The sequence below is a fragment of the Myotis brandtii genome, unplaced genomic scaffold (genome assembly GCF_000412655.1).
Source record: "Myotis brandtii unplaced genomic scaffold, ASM41265v1 scaffold737, whole genome shotgun sequence".
Classification (NCBI taxonomy): domain Eukaryota; kingdom Metazoa; phylum Chordata; class Mammalia; order Chiroptera; family Vespertilionidae; genus Myotis; species Myotis brandtii.
The window spans coordinates 252674-260951 of NW_005370928.1; positions in this window are offsets into that span (position 1 = coordinate 252674).

Below are 8278 nucleotides of genomic sequence, written 5' to 3' on the forward strand. Positions count from 1 at the left end.
GCTGAGGGCTGTTTTCAGGCTGGCCACACCCCCTTCAGGGTAGGGGTCCCTACTGGGGTGCCTGGCCAGCCTGAGTGAGGGGCTGAGGGCCGTTTTCAGGCTGGCCACACCCCCGGGCGACCCAAGCTTCCAGCCTCTTCCTTTTTTTTTTTTCTTTTTTTGGCATGCTGGAAGCAGGTATCTGGGATTTATTTATCTTCTATAATTGAAACTTTGTAGCTTTGAGTGGAGCCCAGGTCTGGCCATGACAGGCGATATCTTGGCTTCCTCCATCACCGGGGGCAACCTAAGCCTCCTTCTAGCTCCAGCTCCATGGCCACCGCCATCTTAGTTGGGTTAATTTACATACTCACTCCTGATTGGCTGGTGGGCATGATTTGTGGGTGTGATGGAGTGATGGTTATTTTGCGTCTTTCTCTTTTATTAATGTAGATATTTGGCCTCATTGACTAATTTGTTTTTGTCTTCCCAGTCTCTGGAAGATGTATCTGTGACCTGAGAATTGAGAACACTTGAATGGACATTGCTTAATCATTGGGACTGACAACTAAACCACCGATGTCAATCTGAGCTGTTTTATTCAGGAAAACGTTTTGCCCAAAAAGTTAAGCCAATAAATCAGTAAGTAATCTTACTATTTGCTTCAGCCAGTTCTTGCCAACCAATAATGTGGACAGAGTTTGTTCATATGAGCAAAAGAAAAGTTCAAAAATCTGATTGGTCTAATAATAATTTTGGTGAGAAAATATATTTATAAATACGTGTGTGTGTGTGATATCTATCTACATTTTAATTCCTTTCCAGAAGGAAAGGAATTAAAAAAATAACACTCTCAAAAAATAACACTCTCAATTCATTTCACAACGCTAATGCAACATATATACCTGACTGACAAAAATATTACAATAAAATAAATATGTAGACCTATCTTTGTTTATAGAAATAGACATACCACATGTAAATTTGGACTTTATTGTGAAAAATTATATTAGTAGAGTTTAAAGGTAAACTTGAGTACATGATCAATATGATAAACAACATAGATCTAGAGACATGGAGGCATGCAACATACTGAGGATTCTCAGAGGGAAGATGGGGGCGGTAAGAGATCAGCCAAAAAATTTATATGAATACTAGAGGCCCAGTGTATGCAATTTTTGCACTGATAGGGTCCCTAGTGGCTGGTGGTTGGCGGGGTACTCCCTCCCTTCCCCTGGCCAGCTCCACCCCCTGGTCGAACCCCCAGAAGAACTCCTGGTCAAGGGGACAATTTGCATACTATGCTTTTATTATATAGGATATGCATAACCTATTGACACAGACAATAGTGGGGTGAAAGCCTAGGGAGGGGGTCCGAGCGGGGAGGAGGGGGTCAATGGGAGAAAAAAAGGGTAACATCTGTCATACTTTAAACAATAAAAATAAATTAAAAAAATAAAACATCCACATGTTTAACAATTTTAAAATATTATATTAAAATTTTAGATATTTATAGACAAAGATCCATAGACTACTTTCCTTCCTATTTCTCTGTTACTCAGAATTCTTCTCACATGTTGTTATTGGGATTAGCATACTCAATTATTAGTGACTGAGGGGAGTAACATGAAATTAATTAGAAGCAGATGGGAATAAGTTTGGTAAAGTGAACTAAAGTAATTGTGGTTAGCTATGAAGCTTCAGGCCAGACACTTCTGTAAAATGGAGATATTAATTTTCTACTTAACCTATTTTTATAATGATAATAATGCCCAAACTGTTGCACTAGTTATAAACTCTCCTGCAAGCCTCATGTCATCAAAACAAAGAAATGATAACTTAGTGTTGCTATCAGTATCAAATCTGAAATGAAACCATGTTTATATCATAAAACAGGATTCATTTATAAAGTATTATTATGAAATTATTTCCTGGATTCAGTATTTTGACATACCTTGATTGAAATGTAAAAATCAAATGATTAATTTTAAAGTAGACTATCCAAAGAAACCTTGGACACATTTTTTGGATATTTTAATTGGTAACAATTCTACAAAAACAAAGTTTCATGAAACAAATTCTAACTGTCATATATTCTATTAGAAATCAGGAATAAAGAAAAGAATATTAGAAATGGATAAAGGAAAAGTTTAATGAGACAAGGGTGACCAGGGGTGGCATGGACTGTGTCCTACCCAAGCAAGCTTTATTACAATTGTGAGCCTACCAAGATTAATCTGGTTTCTCCTGTGATTAGATGACCGACAGGAATATACTACTGCATATATATGTGTAAAATAATGCATTTAAAATATTTTTAAAATCATTATGTACTCTACAACCATTAGATAATATTATGTAAATGGTTGTTTTATTAATAACTGCCAAAATTGAATTTTAAATAAATAAAATCATGACAGACTAAATGTAAAAATGCTTACTTTATCAGAAAACATGTCGGCATTAAAAATTATGATATATTTTTTTCATAAAAGGAGTTTACATTTATCCATCAGGGTTAAACTAGAAAAAAATGGCATTAAAAATTATGATATATTTTTTCATAAAAGTTTACATTTATCCATCAGGGTTAAACTAGAAAAAAAAATTAATATCCAAGAAGACAAAATACCACCAAGATGTACTAATTTCTAACCAAGGAGAAAGAAAAATAAAAGCAAAAATGGAAAACAAAAATGTTCCAAGTGAAGAGTAGAGAATTCTTCTAATTTAAAGAGGCATATTCTGAGAAAAAGAAGGTCTGTACTTTGCTTCTTCTGATTCTTAAATGTTTCAGCTTTTATCAGAAGAATATAAGATTGATGAATGCTTTTATAGTTTGCTATTGATTTTGTTCATTTCAGTACCCATTAAAAGTAAGATGCATCTTGACTGTTATTTCCATTAAGCCACCCCAGGTCGTGTAAATGAAATAAGCAATCTGCCATGTGTTTGCACTCTAGTGATACAGGCATGGAAATGGCAATAATGAATGTACCTTTCTGTTTCAGCCACATTTAAGTCTATCTGAATTCCTCATAAGTCTGTTGAATGCACCAAACAAACTTGAAAATATTAGAACTATTGTTTCATGGAGAATATTATTTTTATTATACTATGGACACATACCCACAGGTTCTGAAGTAAAAATTGTAACTAAATGAACCTTACTACAAGCTAATTTTAAAAGCCTCTTCTAAGTTGTATTTTTTTAAAAAGGTAGAGAAAGATTCAGAAATTAGCAAAATAACTCAATAGGAAAGGACTGCATATTAAGAAATCAGATATTATCAGAAAAACTTTATAACTATTAATTACATATTAATTTTAGATATGTAATTTAAAATGTATAAAAGATAAATTATATGAAATGGATATTGAGGGTAATCTTTAGTCAAAGTTGGCTCCACAGAGATAAAAGCAGATAGGCTTGTTGAAAAAGTGTATTCAGAGAAATCTATTCTTCTATAATGTCTTAGGCAGCCAGGTTCTATAAATCTTGCTTAAATAAATCTTCAGACCAACCTCCTAATCCTTCAAGTAGGACTGAAGCAAAGTGACATTTTCCCTAGACTCAAAGGCTAAATATAGCTGTATCCAATTCCAAATGATTAATATGAGCTAAATACTCTGAATTTCCTACTGATAGAAAACCCTCCATCAGCGTGCCCATCTTATCTGTCTTCTCTCATCTCCTTGTACAAGCTCAAATCTCTTTATCTTCTTACCTCCTACAGAAGTCAACTCTTCTAGAATAATAACTGATGTCAAAAATACTGGCCGCATCAGTCCAACTAACCACCTTACATCACCTTCCATGAAGATTCCCTACAAGGATCAGAGGAGAATTCATCAATGAATTCTACCTCTCGGGTTGCTCATCTGTACTGAATAAACCATTTAATGCAGTTACATAATACTTTGAACTTAAATGACAATATACCTATGAGTTACACAAATCAGAAATAGACTTAAAATACTTGCAGGTAATGGCTGTTATTCTCCAGGTTCTTATTCCCTGTTCATTTGAACAGGGAATTGTCTCTATGGGATTCTAGTTCTCCTGATACAGTAAACAAGAATAATGGCATGCAGATTAGAAGGACTTACTGACTATAAGATATAAACACATAATATTTATTAAATTTGGATTTCAGTATGATAAGCAATTTGATTCTGATAAAACAATTTCCATTATTTTTGAGAATCATTTATGTAGAAGTTACCATAGAGTTAAATATGGTTTAAATCTTGATTCTGTCTGGAGAAACTAAAATTGCTTTATTTTATTTGAATCATACAGAAATGGACAACTTATTTACTTTACATGCAATATGCTGTTTAGTAAGGTTAACATAGTTACAGAACAAAATGTTGCAAAGGACTGATCCAGGCTACCAGGTGAGATGAAAAGGGAAAATCACCAGGCAGTAATGCCAGAGAGTAATCATTATGGCATACAAAGGTGGATGATGCTTGGGGGCAGGAAATCCAGCCCTGAAGGTTTCATTGAGGTAAGTTGAGAAGAAGGCAGCTGATGCTGGGAGAGGCTCAAAGATGTCACTTGAGATAAAATGCTGCACTTTTCAGACAATACTTGTTTTTATAGTAGACTTTTACAGTACATTGCATTCAGCTACTACATAAGATGTCCATATAAATTTTAAGTTGCTTGATATATTTTTCTCATTCAATATCCTGTGGTATTGATAGCGCTTACTTATAAGGTATATCTTGATAGACTTGTACTAACTCCAACCCCTCAAATTAATGTTCCCTTTTCATCTTTCTCTGTAAATTGCTATGATAGTCTATCCACATTAGAACTGGGCTTTAAACCAAGAAATCATCAACAGAACCATGCTTGGTGAAGGAACAGCAAGCTGAGCTTGTCGCTTGCTGGTGGAGGTAATGAGTGCAAGGAAATAAAATGAGAGAAAACCTTTCTACTGGCTTGATGCCTTTTTTCCTGAAAATAAAACATTGCACCCAGTCCTAAAGATTAAACATTCAACCCTTCCTGATAGGTATATGTAGCCAAAAATCCCAATAAAGTCACCATGTTAGCATTCATATCTCACCTAAGATCTAAGCATTTTATATATGCTATTCTTGTCCTCATAAAAAAAAACCTAGGATATCAGCAATTAATTTTACTCCTATTTGCAGATGAAGAAACTGAGGCATGATAAGCATAAGTAAACTTGTCTGAGATCACATAAACAAGAAGTGTCAAAGCCAACATTTAAACCCAAGCAGTCTTGTTCTAAGAGTGCATATTATTACCCACTACTTCATATCATCTCTGATAAAGTTGTTATATACTATTCATGCCTATTCATAATTACACTTGGATGATGCTTTAAGATTAAAAAACAAAACTTATCAAATGCTTATAAAAATCCATATATTCACTTGGCTTATTTATTCATTAATCTGTGCCATAATTTTAGAAGACCTACTTTGTGTTTGCCATTGTGCTATACCATGAAAATGCAAAAATGAAATTACATGTTTTCTATAGTCAAGTCTCGAAATATAAGAAATAGATAGCATTCCCTACTGTTCATGCAGAATGCTGTGAATACAGAATTTTAAAAAATATTTTGTTTAATTTTATTTGTTTATATCATAGAAGGGGCAACTAGAACAGACTATACACACTTCTGGTTAGATTAAAATCAAGTAGAATGACAAAAAGTCAAGAAATTTGAAGTAATATAGTTTTCACAAAAAGATATAATGTAATAATTTCTTCAGGATAAATTATAAAAGTGGTCCATTTTTATCCAATCTTGTGGACCACAACAGAACTTCCTCTTCTGGGGGTGGTGGATCTGGAAATTCTTCCTCATCAACATGGATTTCCCCGAATTTGGGGTCTCCATGCACAAATCCTGGGCTACTTTGACCAAGGAAGGAGGCAGCCTCCATGATAGTTGAGTAAATACATAAATTCCTTGGTTGTTTTTTTTTAAGTCTCTAGTATGATTTGGTAAAATCTAGGAGGTTGTGTGTGCTTGCTTCCACACAAACATAATAAATTGCTACTTAACAACTGTTTCCTGTACTGTTGCTGTACTTGGTAAATTTATGGGCTGATCATTCTTTCCACCAAGATTAGTGATGGGACAAAGACAAAGGTGCTATTTCTTCCACGGACCTTTACAAAGATGACTGACATGGCTGCAGATAAGAGAAGTGTAGGCACAGGTCGTATAAGAAATAGAATTTAGTTGTTTGTTTCCTTTTTTCATATAGCTAAACTAGCTCTGGATTTTCTTAGAGCTATGATATCCTATATAATAAAAGAGAAACATGCAAATTAACCATCCCTCCACTATGCTCAAGCCACACCCACAAGCCATGCCCACCAGCCAATCAGGAGCAAGTATGCAAATTTACCCAACTAAGATGGTAGCAGCCACGGAGCTGGAGCCAGCAGGAGGCTTCTTGGGTTGTTGGCGATGGAGGAAGCCAAGCTTCCCTCCTGCCCTGGCCAGCCCTTGGATCCACTCAAGGCTACAAAGTTTCAATTATAGTAGATAAATAAATCCCAGATACCTGCTTCCAGCCAGCCATGGCCTCCACTCAAGGAGGGGCTAGGAGCTGGGTTGCCAGGTGCAACCCAGGCTTCCAACCGGACCTGCGCTCCACTCAAGGCTACAAAATTTCAATTGTAGAAGATAAATAAATCCCAGAAAAAAAAAAGAAAAAAGAAAAAAAGGAGAGGCTGGGAGCTTGGGTCGCCGGGGGCGTGGCCAGCCTGAAAACGGCCCTCATCCCATCAATCAGGCTGGCCACACCCCCATGTGTGAGGGTCCTCACTGGGGGGCTTAGCCAGCCCGCAAACAGCCATCAGCCCCTCACCCAGGCTGGCCAGGCACCCCAGTAGGGACCCCCACCCTGAAGGGGGTGTGGCCAGCCTGCAAATGGCCCTCAATCTCTCACCCAGGCTGGCCAGGCACCCCAGAGGGAGCCCAACCGTGATCCAGGACACCCTTAAGGGCAAACCAGCCGGCCCCCACCCATGCACTAGGCCTCTATCCTATATAATAAAAGAGTAATATGCAAATTGACCCTAACAGCAGAACAACTGGGAATGACTGGTCACTATGACACACACTGACCACCAGGGGGCAGACGCTCAATGCAGGAGCTGCCCCGTGGTGTTCAGTGCGCTCCCACAGGGGGAGCTCTGCTCAGCCGCAAACCAGACTGATGGCTGCCAGCACAGCGGTGGTGGCGGGAGCCTCTCCTGCCTCCTCAGCAGCGCTAAGGATGTCTGACTGTAGCTTAGGCCTGCTCCCCACTGGCAAGTGGACATCTCCTGAGGGCTCCCGGGCTGCCAGAGGGATGTCTGACTGTCAGCTTAGGCCCAATCCCCTGGGGAGCGGGCCTAAGCCAGCAGGTGGACATCCCCTGAGGGGTCCCAGACTGCAAGAGGGCACAGGCCGACCGAGGGAACCCCCTGAGTGCACAAATTATTGTGCAATGGGCCTCTAGTTCTGTAATAATTTCTTGATACTGGTAAATATCTACAGCTTCATATATTTATTTGGATTTTTCTGTCTGCAGAAGATTGTATTGATCAACATGTCTGGGAGATATGTCTAGGACTTGTCGGAATGGCATGGAGAGTGGTGTTCACCTAATGGATTCCTCTTATAGTCTGTAGAAAGACAGATGGAATGCTTAAGAATACAGGCTGTATTCTATTAAACAGGTCTAACTTTAAATTAGGCTCTTACACTTACCAGCTTTTGCAAATGATAACTTAAAATAATCTAAATATATTTTTTCCTCTGGAAGATGTTGATAATGAAGGTTCTTACCTCAAAGGTTTGTAGGGGAGAAATGAGAGAGATAATAGATGAAGGTACTTAGCAGAAAGTCAGGCACCCTTTAGCCATACAAACATAAAAATGCCTGTAAGTATATAGCATCCATATTAATATATTGCTTTCACAACCAGGGGGACATAGAGTTAGGACCTGAATTTATGATGTATGCATTTGAACATATGTACTATATCTTCCTATACTTTCATTTCTCTATTATCTATAACGAAATCAAACAAAAATCTCTTTTCTGTCAAGATAGATATTTGCACTGTGGTATTGCAAACCATTCATAAGTAGGGCATTGTAGTTCTTTAGCATCCTAAACAAGTGCTAGACTTCAAAAAGGCATCATTAAAATAATAGAAGTAATAGTATGGATTATTTTTTTCTAAATTGGAATTGGAAGTTTTTATTGTTTGAGTAGAAAAGTATAAGTAAATCTAATTTTGACAGGC